Source organism: Agelaius tricolor, unplaced genomic scaffold (genome assembly GCF_023055355.1).
Source record: "Agelaius tricolor isolate 1412-34295 unplaced genomic scaffold, bAgeTri1.0.p SCAF_13, whole genome shotgun sequence".
Lineage (NCBI taxonomy): Eukaryota > Metazoa > Chordata > Aves > Passeriformes > Icteridae > Agelaius > Agelaius tricolor.
Window position 1 is genome coordinate 6,653,159 of NW_027269273.1, and position 16,413 is coordinate 6,669,571.

Sequence of the window (16,413 nt, forward strand, 5' to 3'; positions counted from 1 at the left end):
ACCCACTCTGGGGGTGACTGTAAAAATCCTCCCCTCCTTCCACTGCTTCAGCAGAGGCCTTATCTCAATCTTGGAAATCCTCTTACAAGGCCATTGTCTGGCTTGAATTCTTTCCCTCTTCCTTACCAGGGCTATTTTTGCATTTCTCTATAGGTTCTCTAATCTGAGCCTGCCTTTTGAGCTCAAGTTTCATCTCATTGCTTCTCCAGGAGTGTTCTGCTTGTGCTGAACAGATAAATGATGGCCACAGATAGCTACTTACCCAGACCATGTCAGCAAAACTCTGCAAATGCAAAGCACTGCAGGCAAATTTGGATTGGATTAAGGACAGGCAGACACAGTTTTCATCCAGTTATGCATTATTTTATGGCTGCTCATTATCTGGACTTATTTCTGCTTAATGCCTATGGAGAATGAGATCACAAAGCCAGTCCTCTTATAAACAAACCTCCTGTGCTCAAGAACAAACAGAAATTAAATAGGGGGGGGGGGGTTTATCTTTTTTTGTAAAGGATAACTGCAATATGTATTGTAAACATATACAGAACAGCCAATGTGATATTCAGGAGTAAAAGCAAAGGGATTTGCCTCCACTTCCAACAGATAAGAACAATTCTATCTTTGTTTCCTGCACAGAGCAAAAGGAAAGACAGAAAGTGGTCAGCATTTTCTGGGCTGTTAGTTCCACACTGCCATACTGTCCAGTCCTCAGACCATGGAATTATTTAATACTTTAAACATTTAATGGCTTCAGCTGCTTCTGAAGGAAGATTTTCTCTAAGATTAAATTGCCACTAAAATTTTTTTACAGACAGACCCCCACCACCTTCCCAATAAAACAAGTACAGTGAGATTACACTGAATATATAATATATAAGGAAGGTTGTCTCTTCTTAAACTTCCAGTTGAACACCTCTTAAGTTCTTTTTTTTAGGAACTTTTTAAGTTCCTTTTAAGTTCTTTTCATTGACTCCCATGTCTTTCTTACTGTAAGACCAAATTTCATTCAAGAATGAAATATTCCTTTGTACCCTCAACTCAGCAAGTTGAGCTTCCAAAAGACTCATAAGAACAGACAACCTTCCTTTATATATTAAATATTCAGTGTAACCTAGCTTTGGGTACGAGAGCAGGACCTGTGTTACTGGGGAGGTGGTGGTCTGTCTTTCACAAATCCCAGGTGCACATGTACCTGCAAGCTTCCCCACCCTGCCAGCTCTGGGCATTTCTCACTTTTGTTTCACCAGCAGGAGGACTTTCTGTCAGGAAATGCTGGGAGAGAGAAGAAAAGAAATGATGGAAAGCATCCCCAGCCTGGTTGAGCAGAGAAGGCTTGGAGGAGTGGGTGTGAGCTTGGCTTTGCCTCCTGGTGCATCCTGAGCCCCAGAGACAGGAGAGCTCCAGCCAGGAAAGGAAGGGCTGAAATGAGGAGTGGAGGAGCATCCACAGCCCTGCAGACAATGGGATTGTCTCCTACCAAGGAAATTCTTGGAGGAGAAAAAGGGGGAGTTGGGTACTTTGGTATGAATCCCAAAGAATGAGGGAATGATGGAATATCCTGAGCTGGGAGGGACCCACAAGGATCATGGATCCAACTCTTGTCCCTGCCCAGACACCCAACAATCCCACCCTGGGCATCCCTGGGAATGTTATCCAAGCTCTCCTGGAGCTCTGGCAGCCTCAGGGCTGTGCCCCTTCCCTGGGCAGCCTGGGCAGTGCCAGCACCTCTGGGGGAAGAACCTTGCCCTGAAATCCAACCCAAACCTCCCCTGGCACAGCTCCAGCCATTCCCTCAGGTCCTAGAGATTTTCACACCTTCCCAGTTTGAAATACAACCCATTCTACACTGGAAAATACATTCTACATGGAGGAGGAAAACTGTAAAAACAAACAAAAAGCATGTTATAGACACAGATATTTATAAAATGGACCAAAATATTTGGATCTCCTGCACCCTGTTACTTTCTTCCCTCATCCCTTTCTCCTCCTCTGTCAAGCTTAATTATTCTCAAACATCTACAGCAGACTCAGAGGTTTTTCTGTTTCTTCTGTGAGTCTTCCAGCACAGGGGTTTTGCCTTCCACTGTTTTTTATCTTCCTACCATAATTTGAGCTATAGGAAAACAGAAATAAAACTCAGGCTGAGCCAGGGGTTCTCAGCATGAGGGACCACCCAGGTCAGTCCACTCGATAGCACTGTCAGATGTTCCTTCATCACCAGAGCAAGAATTAAATAACAAATTCAAGTAAGGAGAAGATTTGAGGGATAACTTGGAAAAAACTGCCTTGAGAATAACTTCAGCTTATTATTTTGTGGAAATACATCCCATAATACTGCAAACTGCCCCATTCTCCTGCATTAACACTTCACTGTTATTGCTCTTGTGTATTTTGCTGATGCTGGGCTTTAATTTTCAGGTGTGATGAGCATCTACCACACAAACATAATCCAAGAGCCTGTCTGGACACTCAGGCAATCTGATCACCAGGACATACACAGATCTATTAATATTTCATCCTGACATGTATTTTTAATCAAAAGATCCTAAAGTCCAGTTAAATCTCCAGTTTATATATTCCAGTCCTTAGATGTTTCATTAATAGTTTATAGGACACAGACCTTACACACAAATGTCAAGATTGTAATGATTTACATGGATTTCTAGGATGATGAGGACACACTAAAATGAACTCTGTATCTTCAAACTCAGTACCAAAGCACCATTCACCATTTTAGAAGGACAGAAATGTAAAAGTTTCCATGAAGAGAAGGCACAGTGACATTTCAATAGTTTGTTTCAATTACCCCATTGCAGTGTTCACTGTAGTTTCAAATCCAGAACAAAGAAGATGAAAAGTGGAAAAGAAAGTAAAACATTAAGGATCTCTGTGACATGCAGATATTTTAGAGCCCCAGGTCCCAGGGTGTCCCAGACAGAGGCCTGGATTTGAGTCCAACAGTGAAAACACACTTAACCCTTCCTAATGTAGCTCAGCCTTCTTCTCCTGTTGATTCAGACTAAGTATTTGATAATTCAGAGCTCCAGCCTCCAGCACAATTACATCAAACCAAATAAAAGACAATTCCTATGACTGCTGTATTTTTGTTAACAGGAAAAAAAGAAGGTGAAATGGGGCTACTCTGTGTAGAGACAAAGCAATTTAAATTCTAAGAGGGAAGGAAGAAAGGATTCCAGAATGAAAAACTAAATGCTGATGACAGGATGGTTGATAAAAATTAAGAGAGATTATTGTCTTGATGGTTTTTTATCTTTTAGTTAGGGGGGTTTTCACTCTTTCAATGAAGAAATTTTGCCTAATATCCAAACTGAGCCTTTTCTGGTGCAACTTGAGATCATTGAGACTACTGGACAGTGCACTGTAAATCATAAGTTTTTACTTACCAGCCATGCATTACTTGCTTGGTAACTAAATGAAATCTTCTGGGATAAAAACCTCCAAAGTATGAACTCTAGCAAGCTGTATTTCTTGGGGCTGCTCAGAGCAGCTGTGCAGCAGCCCCACAGTCAGGGATCAATCCAAATCCAAGCCCAGAATAATCAATTCCAAGCTGCAGTGATTTCCCAAAGCTGGTAGCAAGGCAGGAACAGGCACTGGTGGGGCTGGAGCAGAGACACAGAGATGCTCCAGGGCTGGAGCCAGGCTGAGAGAGCTGGGGGTGCTCACCTGGAGAGGAGAAGGCTCCAGGGAGAGCTCAGAGCCACTGCCAGGGCCTAAAGGGGCTCCAGGAGAGCTGGAGAGGGACTGGGGACAAGGGATGGAGGGACAGGACACAGGGAATGGCTTCAAAATGACAGAGGGCAGGGATGGATGGGACATTGGGAATTAGGAATTGTTCCCTGGCAGGGTGGGCAGGCCCTGGCACAGGGTGCCCAGAGCAGCTGGGGCTGCCCCTGCATCCCTGGCAGTGCCCAAGGCCAGGCTGGAGCAGCCTGGGACAGTGGCAGGAGTCCCTGCTGTGCTTCCCCTCTCTTTCCCAGCTGCTGGGAAGACCCAGTGTTATTACAAAGCATGGTAGTATTGAGTATTGAAAAAGCAAATAGTTGCTGTTATTATTTAAAAAAAAAATATTTTTCCTTCAGTAATATTTTCTTCTGGGATGGTTGCTCCCTGTAATCCTGAATCTTCACAGCATGTTTTCTTTAAAACAATAGATTAAGTTAATAACCCCTTTAAAATACATAAAAGATACATTTGTATGCCATATGAAAGACAAATATTTGAGTTTCTGCTCTAACTTCTTCAGTATTTCCATTCCCAGGGATGTGCTAAGTGTGCCAGGGGCTACATCTCTCATACTTTGATTCCTCATTCCTAGAAACTCTTTCAAAGGTTGGGGTTTATTAAATTAATTTTTTCCACAAAGAAACACATTATTTGAACATCTGATTACCATTGACTAAGGTTTCTAACAGTACAAACTTCTCTCTTTAGCTCCTGATGACACCTCTGTATTCCACTTTACTCATCACCTCCTCCCCTGCTAAGTTTCCTTCTATTCCAAGAGTGAGTTATCCTTTTCCTATAATGTTTTTTCTTTCTTTTTGAGGTTGGCCTGTGTTTTATCTGTTGAGGACACAGCAGGACCCCAACCTCATCTGCTTTTTCCAGCTACAATGCATCACTTGGTTTAATAAAGGATACTTGGTGTTACCTTCTGTGAATCTCATCTTTTCCAAGCCTCTGGACAAAGGCAGTTCCAAGGTCACTTTCAGGATTCCTGACTGCAGCATCCTTCTCTTCCAGCACCCGATGGAATCACTTTATTCATTCTCTCTGGAGGTTTGCTGGTTGAAAAGCCCAAAAAGTTCATTAGCAAATGATCATATTTAGTACCCAAGCTGTATTTTCTACATTTATCTGGCTTGCTGAGCCATGTCTCAAATTTCAGGAAATTTATACAACATATTTAAGAGCAACCACAGCAAATGTTCAGATGTATGTGACTTATAATTACAAGATTTGATGCATGTTTTATACACCCTTGCTGAACACAGGTGTTTTTCTAAGGCTGTTTGCAAAATCCACAAAGTGTGAAGTGATGTTTGCTCCATGCAGGAACTGGGAAGAAATTTCTGCCTCAAAGATTAGTGTCTTATTTTCACAGAGAATTTCTTTTTTGCTGAATATGTGGTGCAGTCACTGCTTTTTAGGCAAAAAAAATAAATTTGTGATTAAAATACCTAAACCCAGTCCTGCTAAAAATGAGAAACTGGCAACTGTGGTGAGCAAAGGTGTTATTTGAAGGATAGGAGTGGACTTTTGGAATGAGCTACCAAACCTTCTTGCTCAAAGCAAACAGCAGAGGTGTCACTCCTCTGGAGTCCAGCTCCTGTTGTGTCTCCAAACCCTTTTGGGCCATTTTCCTGCCATGTGTCAGGGTATGGGGCACAGATCTGCTCTGCCATGAGCAGAGAAATGCTCAGCTCCTTTCCCTCCTGGGAGAGGAATCCATCAAACTCAGGGATCCAGAATCACCTTTCTCACTCCCTGGGGACATTTCAGCATCAGGTGGGATTCCCCTTCCTGCTGCTATTTCCTTGTATCCTTCACATTAACTGGGGCCCCAAAAGCTGTGCCCTGTGTTCCCTGACATGGGGGCCTGACCTCTCAGAGAGGCACCAGTGGCACAATCCCACATTCCCTGCTCTTTCTTTCTCACTCCCTGGGGACATTTCAGCATCAGGTGGGATTCCCCTTCCTGCTGATATTTCCTTGTATCCTTCAGATTAACTAGGGCCCCAAAAGCTGTGCCCTGTGTCTCCCTGACATGGGGGACAGATGGCCACAGTGACCTCTCAGAGAGGCACCAGATCAGGGCACAATCCCACATTCCCTGCAGCTTGTTCCCTCTGGAGATGCTTTAGCCTTGCCAACAGTTTCCTGCTCCTGCTTGGGCAGCCCCTTCCTGTTCACAGCCTCCTCATTCTGTAACACTGAGCACAGCCTTGCACAAATACACCAAATACAGCTACTGAAGTACAGCACTATCAAAAAGGGGCTTGCAATACATGAAACACAGTTTTACAATACATTTGTGATTAAACTGGCATTTAAACACAGGGAGAAAAAGCAACGAGAAGGAGTCTCACAGCTGGGCGTCCTTTCATGAAATTTTGACGATAAGAAAATATTAAAAAAATTTTCTGTCTGGAGGCAGAAGGCAAACAAAAGGTGTTACAGTCTGAAAATGAAGCCAAAACACTTCAACAGTCAGCAATAACTAAGTAAAAAAGGAAGAAGGAAAAAAAAAAAAAACCAACAACAAAAAAAGAACAAAACAGTTCCCAGAAAGGTATTTAACATAAAAGAGCTGGATTAGCAAGATTTTCCAAACATTTTAGGAGGGGCAGGAAAGGGACCAGATGTCGTTAGCATCCTAGCATGTATTTTATGAGCTAGAACAGTATGTGCAATGTTCTGCAAAGAATACCTGTAATCTACACCCCTTTCCCTCAAATAAATTGTTGTTTAAGGTTCCCTTCTCTTGCAGTACATGACATGGGTGTGAAACATGTGAACACAAATGCAGCCAAAGATGCTTTTAGTGCACTTCACAGCAGCTCAGGCTGGAATGGAAAGCCAGGGTTATGCATCTCATTTTTAGCTGTGCTGGATACATGATTGCCTCCTTGAGTGGCAATCACAAATTATTATCAAAGGGCAACACAAATGGCATTCAGATTTCAGTGCCTGAGCTCATTATGACATTTAGAGCACTTACAGCTTATTGTGAGTTTTGTTGATTGCTGCTTATCCACAGATGACAAATATTACAGAGCACCTCAGACAAGCAGGGCCATTTTCTCCAGTTCTGTCTCCCTGTTTTGTGGGTAATTTGGCTGTTCTGAGCAGCTCTGCAGGGAGGAGGCAGGAGGGACCTGGCAGCCAGCTTGGGTTAGGTGTGACATCTCCCTGTCCAACCCCATGCAGAAGCTGAGGTCAATTCTCATGAAAGCAGACGCTGAATGAAATGTTGAAGACTTTCTAAGGGACTGAAAGCCAAATTTTGTCCCAACTTGGGTCCAGTCAGCCACTTCAAACCCTCTCACCACAAGAGAAGTACCAAGGACAATTCAGCTGAGGTGTGTTTCCCTGTAGGAGCAGAAATCAGAGAGGGAAGGGCTGGAGCTGTGGCCTTGGCAGGGGAATTTGGAACTAGGTCCCTTCCAACCTCAACCATTCCATGATTTCATTTCAGAGAAGCAATTAAATATTCCAAATACCACCTTTAAAAGGCAGAATTTTGAGGACATTCTTTCTTTCAGGCTGAAACCAGAAACCTGTCCATACCTTTCCAATTGGAGAGTAAACCCCAGTCTGTGCAGGTCAGCGAGCTGGATGTGGGCTGGCACTGCTGAAAGCCACAATCAAATCCCTGCCTGCTGAATAACCATCACTCCAAGGCAAGTCAAACTCTGCAAAGGGCATTCACCAATGACAGAAACAACCCAGTGGTGTCCCAGGAATGGATCTTATCCGTGGGACTGGTTTGATTTGAGTCTCAGGCAGTGCTGCTTTGTAAGCAGAAAGGTGAGAGCCTCTTGGTTGGCTTGCTCTGTCACACACACATTTGTGAGGCTGCTGTGAAAAACAAAGTTCACTCTCCTCACCCACATGGCTCAAACATTAAAATGAGCCAGGGAGAAGCTGAGGCAGAGCCAGGGGCTTCCCTGCTGTGGCTGTGTTTGAGCCCCCTGGGTGTGAGCCCACCACGGCAGTGGGTACCAACAGCTGCCAAGCAGAACCCGAGCTCAGATCCTGCCCAAAATGATTTTACTTTCCCAGCAGAGATGAAATAGTGCTGCCCCACAAATCAGCTCTGCCTCAAGCACAGCATCTTGCACTGCAGATAAAGCCAGCTACAGACACTGGCAAAGAGGTGGGAGAGGTGAATTTCCTGACAAGCATCACAGGCTGCTAAGCTGTGACCCAAAGAAAACTTCAGCAATTAAAGCCACCCTGGCTGGTTTGCACTCTCCTTTCTCTCTTCTGAAATTTCCTTGCTTTTGTTTGCCAGAGGAAACACAGTGGTCTGGGTTTTAAGTTCTTCCTGGAGGTGCTGGTAGTCACAGAGAAAACCTGATTAAAAACTTCTCCCACCATGTTGTTCCTCTATCACACGATGCCATGATTTACATTAATAACAGCAGAGAGCAGAGAAGACCTGCTGAGCCTTTAATAAACTTCCTTTTTCCAATCACTTAAAACATTCTTTAAAGTTGCAACTGAAGTAATACAAAGCCTGCATAACAGTACACTTGACATTTATGAGCTTGGCAATAAATCAGATTTTTGTTTTTACAATGTCTGCTTTTGATTAATTGTAAAAGTTTACTATAAATACTTCCAGACAAACAGTAGAATGGTTAATAAACTGTATTCTGCTTGCTAATACCTTAAGTCATAATGGAGTAAATGCCTTGAACCATATACATTAAATTCAAAGTACTACAAAAAGCCAAATGCTCCCAAGTTTCATTACTGTGTTCATTAGGCAATAATTGTGAGGCAGCCTGAATTTCCTCTGGCCTTGGCATCTATCAATGTAGTGCACAATTCAGTACAGGTTTTAAAATAAAAGCTCCCTCCAATGTTCAAACATAAACAACATGTATAATGCATTTTAAAACCCCCTTATTTTTGATAATAGAACATGATTAAGTTAAAATAGCAAGAGACTGTAATCTTGATTTGAAAGTCTAGGAAGAAAACCCTCATTATTATTATTTTTCAGCATGACACAAGTGAAATGCAGAGAATATAATGATGCCAGAATTCTGCCACAGGAAAGACCTGGCACTGGGCTTTGTGGAGTGCAATTTTATCCCTCCAGGAAACTGTCTCACCTGCTCCTCCTGGGTCCTTCCCTGGGAGGGTGCCAGAGCTGAAGGGTAATGCAAATATAATGAACAGCTGCAAATTGAATTATGCTGTTGTAATGCGGCATTATTTGGCGTAAATGATTTGGTTGCAATTAAGAAAACAGCTCCAGAGCCCACAGCAGGTGGGTGGTGGTGCAGCAGCACCAGGTAAGCTGGGTCTGCTGGCAGGAGAGGGAAGATTCTGCATGCAGAAGCAGCTTTGCTCTCCAGCACAATAAACATAGAAATGCATTATTAAAGGAGTAACTGATATTGCAGACAATCAAAGTAGCCACTGTATAAACACTCCTGAAGTGTTTGTCTGGCTGAGTGCACAGGCCACATCCAGACCTGTGTAGTGTTCAAATCTCATTAGCACCTCACCAAAGAGGTGTGAAATGATAGATGTGCCAGGCTTTGTTTTCTGCCCCAGAGTTCACTGTTCTCCTAATTACTGCCTGCAACTAAAATCAGCATTTTTAGAAGCTCCTTTTGCTTGCAGTTCTGCCGCTTGCAGACAGTCCTGCCACACTCAGCAGTTGAAATAAATCAGATTTTATAACAGTTTGGAGAAGAGCATTCAAAAATCATGCTCTCGTGCTCTCAACACTTTCCACTCTCTGGTGGTTTTTGGGTTGCTCTGTAACTCATTTTTACCCCGGGAAAACATTGTTTTGATTGATATGTCTTTGCCCTAATTGCTTGTGGATTTGTTACATTTTAAAAGCAGCCACCAACCTCCATATGAGACAGATAAAGTACTGAACAGGAGAAAAATCAGATAATTGCTCATTAAGGTTGAATACAAAATAAATAAAGAAGGCATCTTCCAAAAGTTCTCTTGGTCTGTTCCATCCATGCATGAACACAGAGTGCTGATGCAGTCAAGGCTCTTTAAGATGTAAATGAAATTTCTATAAAGGAGGAACTCAAATTCTTAAAAACTCCATTAAGCCCAGGCCAGGTTGAAGCTACCTGGGGTAGTGGAGGGGACCCAGAGCAGGGGGACTGGAATGAGATGAGCTAAAGATCCCAAAACACCCAAAACACTGGGATTGAGTGTTTCTCTGCACCATGTGCGCTGTCCCCTTATCCCAAGGGCAGTGCAGACACATTGTCAGCACAGCAGAAGGCAGCACAGAAAAGTCATGGAGAGCAAATCCTTCAGGTGACATAAAAATCTACCCAGTCATGGGGGACACCTGGTTGCTATCCACCAAAAGCAATGCAACAGCAAAGAGAGAACACGTTTGTCAATGGAGTCCATTCTGTGCAAATTCACCAGGAGTAGGAAAAAAATATTTTTAAACTTCCTATTAGTGGACTCAAAGCCTTTATGGTGACTTAAGACGAAGCTGAACACATACCTGAGCCTTGAGAGGTTTTTTGAGCTCTATTTCCCAGCTGGTCAGCAGTGGTGACCCCAGGTTCAGTCCCAGGCCAGTCCTGTTTAACAAAAGGAAATGACCTCAAGCCATGCCAGGGGAGGTTGAGGTTGGACATCAGGATTGATTTCTCCCTGGAAAGGGTTGTAGATCCTTGTCACAGGCTGCCCAAGGCAGTGGTGGTGTCACCATCTCTGGCAGCGTTCAAAAATCTCGTGGCTGTGGCACCTGGGGACGTGGGTTAGTGGTGAACAGGGTGATGGTGCTGCTTGGGCTTCATGAGATCCTGGAGATCTTTTACAGATCAATGACTCTGCAATCCCATGTGTCACAGGCTCTCTTTGCTTCAGGGTAATAATTCACTCCCTTTCAGAGCAGAAGTCAGCAGCCCCCAGGCAGATGTCTCCCCAGATCAGAGGTTTTCCCAGTGCCCTCTGCAGACCCCACAATCAGCTGCCATTTGGGGCAGGGCAGGGCAGCTCTGGCCTTGTCCAGGTTGTCCCTCCTTTGTCTTGGAAGGAACCCATTTGAGAGCAATGACATAAACACCTGATAAATATCAGGGATTGACATCAGCTGAAGTTCTGAGGACAGAGTTCAGTTCTGATGATTGTTGCTCAGAACCAAGGCAGTGCAGCTCTTCTCTGTCCTAGAACAATGTCTATAAACTGAGTATTTTAGAACTAAACCAGCAATTGACATCTTGCTGTTGTTCTAACCCACTGCTACCACTAGACACCACCTGCACATTTAGAAAACATCCAATAAAAACAACAATACCTAATAGAACAAGAAACTAGAAGAGAAGTTAAAGCAGCCAGAGGCTGGATCTTAATTAGAAAAGCTCCTTAGAAAAAGCCAGAGAAGTTGTCAAACTAAAAAACAGAATAATGAGAAAGTTGCAAGGTTCATACTCCATGGATTTCCAAGTCTTAGGTTAAATCACAAAATCCCAGAATCATTGAGGCTGGAAAATCCCTGCAGGATCAGAGAGTCCCAGCTGTGCCCAGTGCCCACCTTGGCCCCAGCCCAGAGCACTGAGTGCCACCTCCAGCCCTTGCTGGGACACCTGCAGGGCTGGGCACTGCAAAGCTCCCTGGGCAGCCCCTGCCAAGGCCTGAGCACCCTTTGCATGCAGAAATTGCTGCTGCTGTCCAAGCTGAGCCTGCCCTGGCCCAGCTTGAGGCCCTTTGCCCTTGTCCTGTCCCTGTTCCCTGGCAGCACAGCCCGGCCCCCCCTGGCTGTCCCCTCCTGGCAGGGAGTTGTGCAGAGCCACAAGGGCCCCCTGAGCCTCCTTTGCTCCAGGCTCAGCCCCTGCCCAGCTCCCTCAGCCCCTCCTGGGGCTCCAGCCCCTTTCCTGGACAACAAACATATTTTTCTCTATCAAGTGTTGATGTGTTGAACCTGACTCTCTGTCAGATTCCTGCTGAGAATTTCTCCTACTGCCTTGGCCTCCTTCTCAAACCCTGTCTTTGAAACCCTCAAGAGCAAGGCTGCAATAACTTTCTCTAAAGCTCTTCACAATCTTGCACCATGAGGGGGTTTGGGGACACTGCATCAGAAATGCAGCCACAGACCCCAGAGGGCAGGAAGCAGAAACTTCTCTAAGAAAAGCTTCTGACTGTGGGAACATAAATCTGGCCAGAATAAAAAATGCCATCTTAGCCATGTCAGCTTTGGATGAGAGTGTGAAAGGTGCCTGCTAAGGGCCTGTCAGGCATATTCTGTGTTCAGCCTGTCTCCTGGGAACCCTTCCTTTCCAAATGCTGTGCCTTGGCTTCCCACGTCAGACAAAGCTTTCAGTGCTCCTTCTTTACAACCCACTCCTGATTTCAGCACCAAAGGCCACTCTGCTGCTCTTCTTACAAGAGCACCAGCCCCTGGGAGAACAGCTGAAATTTGTGGTGGCTTTTGCAAAAGGCAGGAGCTCTGCACCTGGAGACACAGGTCACAGGAGGATTGGAGCCACTCCAAGCTCCTGCTTGAGGCAAGGCCACTGTCAGGATTTCTAGCTTGTCAGAGTGACCCTGACAAGAGTTTGAAAGTCTCTTTTCCCAGCCCAGCACTTGAAGAAGGAGTCAGGGCCTTTCATTTCTCGGTCTCAAGGTTGTTTAGTGTATCTTATCTATAAAAAATTTTCTCCTCCTGCCGAGGTCCGTCCAGCAGGACAGTTCCAGGCACTCTGCCTGCCCTCAGGGCAGTGTTATATCTTTATACTAAAAACTATGTGAACAATATTTACAATTGCTTTCCAATACCTATCAATGTTAGACACTGAGCTTCTACTCTAAACCAATCTGTAAGTGCCAACATCACAGCAGAAGATGGAGGCCAAGAAGAAGAAGGTGGACACACCCAGATTCCTCCATCTTGCCTCCTGAACCCCCATTCTAGAAACCCCAAAATCTACTTTTTCACCTTGTGATAAATTCACTGTCATTCTACTTAATTTGTCATGGCTTGCAGATCTTCATCTAAGGTTGGGAACTTGCTCCACGGGTCATAATCAAACCCACAGGTGTTTTGGGCTCTGTGCCAGGGTCTCTGAGCCCCCTGGCAGGGGTCCTGGACGGCCAAAGGGATGTTCTGGGTTCCCACAGGCCACCTCTGAGGCAAGGCCAGGCTGCTCAGGGCTTTATCCACTCAGCTCCTGAGCACCTTCAAGGATGCAAACCCCTCCAGTTTGCTGTCACCCCCAACATTCCCTTCCTGCCTCCCCAGGGCACTGATCCCAGTGTTTCTCCTGGTGAGTCCCAGCACAGCCTCCCGCAGCACTCTGCCTTTCCCTGGCACCTTCAATGAGTTCAGAACAGCAGAGAAAGGCCCAGAGGAGCCAGAGGTCCTGGCAGCATCCCTCCCTGTGGCTCTGACACATCCAGCCAGCTCACCTGCAGCATTTCTGCTCCGAGACCCAATCAAGCCCTCCCCACCCGGCCAGTGCTCAGCACAAATCTGTAATAATGAGCTGTCAAGTCTTTCACTGCTCCTCCACAGGAGGACCACAATCCTGTTCACCCACAGCAGCTCGTGACAGATCCTGCCTAACCCTCTATTTCCTGCTGTAAAAAGGGACTAATCTTTCCAAGTGGATGAAAAGGCAGCATGTGGACATTATATACATAGATATTGGTTCTACATGCAGGCTGCTTTAAAGCATGTAATTATTGCTGCTTCTCTGCAATACAGATTGATGGAACAGGTCAGTAACAAGACTCCCATCAATACACCTGGAGAAAATTAAAATAAATGAGCACTGTGCTCCCTCAAATGTCCATATTCCCCCAGGATGGACTCAGCAGGGCTGGCCTTCCCTGCCCCATGGTAAAACTGACATTACAAAAGGAGGATTATTCCTGGCTCTCCCCAGGTCCTGGGGCTGGTTCCTTGGCTCTCTGCAACTTCTCAGTTCCAGAGTGGCTCCAGGAGCACCCAAGCTGCAGAGCTTTGCCTGTTGTCACTGGTGCCTGTGGGACCTCAAAGACACGAGGCATCGTGGCTTGTTTTGTGACAACACCATGGAGAAATATTCTGACAGAAAACAAAGAGCAACTTTGCATAAGCAGCAATAATTCCCATTAATAATGATGATGCAAATATTTCTTTTATACAGTTGAATTTCAACTCCAAGTTTTAGGCAATAACACCAAAATTACACATAAAAAGAAATCAATTACTATGACTGGACCCTGAAAGAGAAAGCACTGACTGGCTAAGTCTGTGTATCCTCACACAGCTTCTGTGCTGCTGGCTGGGTGAGCAGCACAAGAAATTCCATTTTCCTCATGGAGTCAGAACCCTGCTGGGTGAGGAAATTACGATATGGAGGAAAGGGGGAGACAAATTTTGCTGCATTTGCAAACCACCTGTTCCAGACACAGAGAAACAAAGAGCCTGCATGTAGGAGAAAAGCTTCATTAATGATGGAGTTTTAAGGGCTTCTATCACATCCATCAGGGCATTACTGAAAAATCAGATATTTCTCAGCTCTGATTTACCTTCCTCTAATTTTTTTACTCTGTCTTTTTACTGATTTGTGTTCCTAAAAAGATGAACCAGGAGGCTGCACAGCACAGGGGACAACCAGCCTGGTACCCATGCATATATTAGAGAATTTCTCTTGCCATCAGCCACTGATGATGAGTGCAGTGTGAATCCCATGATGAATCCCATGGTGAAGCTTGGTTGAATCTCAGCACTTTCTGCTCACTGTTTCTACTTCCAAACTCCAGGACTGGGGGACCTCTGTGCTTCCTTGGGATAGGGGTCTCTCCATGGAATGCTGCAAATCCAGGTCTGACCTGTCCATCTCTCTTAATCCTGCATCTTGTCCCATTCCAGACCAGCAAGTCTCCCTCAGCAGCTCCAAAAACCACCTGGGATTTGGGGTTTTCCTCTTTGTGGGTCCACAGAGCAGAGTCATGTTCTGTGCTCAGACAAGGCTCTCCAGAGAGAACTCTCTGGAAATCCAGCATATTTTGGGTGCTTTTGGTCAAGTAACAGCAACCTCCTCATTCTGCTCTCTGTGACACATTCATGGTGCTTCTGATCTCACAGGTGTGACAGTCACCTTGCCAGGAAGTCAGGATGGCACTAGAGGAGCACCTTAAGCAGGTTTCTAGAGACTTTAGATGAGGCTTTTAGATGGTAATTCACCAACATTCATGTCACCCTTCAGTGCCATCCATCTGTGGTTACACCTTGACAAGCGTTGGTCCAGTGAGGCCTCTGTGGTACCCTTGAATTCACCAGCACATGGCAGTGGTATTAAAGGGGCAAAAAATGCACATTTCTTCACTATGCTGGTGCCCCTGCTTGTATATCCTCAGGTTTGTCATTCCTGATGCTTATCCAGCTCCAGACTCCACATTTCTGTGATGATTATGATTCCCAAAGCAGGAGAACAAGCTGACTTTTTCTGCTGCCTTTGCATCTGCTTCACAGAGAGCCACATTCCACAGAGCAGCTTACTGGGTAGGGAGGGAGCTGGCTTGCTCCCAAAAGCACTGTCACATCCCAACTTCTTTTCCCCTGAAAGTGTTATTTATTAAGAAAGCTCACACTTGAGGACGTAGGAGCATTTTTGCAGCCCTGCTTTCTCAAGCTCCAGCAGATCCATCCGTCCCAGCTTCCAGAATGTTTGCAACTCTCCATCTGCTGCAGCTCCTGCTGGCGTCACCAAACCCTGACAGCCAGGAGTTGCCAAGTGCTGTGACTTGCTATTTTTTGTTTTTTTGTAGAAAACAAACCATGAGAACACAATGTTTTTTTTTTTAAATGATGTCACAACATTTAAAAAAAAATTGCTTGCGAAGAGGTCTTTTCCATTTTCTTCACAAAAATATCTTGCTGTTTACAGAAAATGACAAACAGAATCTTATGCATCTGATAGCTGCTCCAAGAGGCCAAGCCCTCAGGAGCAGGGTAAACCAAACCTGCATTATCTGCTTGGAAGGTGAAGTTCATTCCCTGCCCTGCTGCCCTTGAGGCTGGTTCTGTAGCCTGTGCTGATTTTCCTTGGAGGTGTCTGTGTGAAATCCTTGGCTCAGCACAGGCAAGGGGAGCTGGGGCACTGGGCTGCCCCCCTGAGCAGGCAATCCCCAAAGCCTGGCCCAGCTGCACTGCAGCCCAGCCTCTGATCCATGCTCTTTGGGACTGTGCCTTCCCTTATCATCTCATTTTCCCCCCTCATTCCTATTCACTGCTTCTTCCCTCTCCCCTCAGCTACCAAGCTTTTCCCTTCACTCTTCTCTCCCCAGAGCTCACACCAATAAAAAGCATTTCCTTTCATGAGGAGGGAAACCTTTCTGCAGCAGCTGTGTACTGGGTAAAATACACCAGCAGTTGCCTCTATCTGTAGAACCTAAATGCCCTAAACAAGTCCCCTTTTTTGACTGCCTGTGGCTTAGCTCAGACCCTGCTCTTTGCTGAGCATGAAGGAGCAGAAATGACTGCCAGTGCATCATTTCAGAATGTAATTATATAATTATATACCCATTAAAGGAATATAACCCACCCTTAACCACCTACACGAGAAAAACGACATGAAATAAACCCTGAACGTGGTAAAAAGTGAAAGTATTTTCAGCTATTCCCTGTGCTAAAATAAAGTTAAATGGTGTTTTAAAGAAATGTGCTTTATTCTA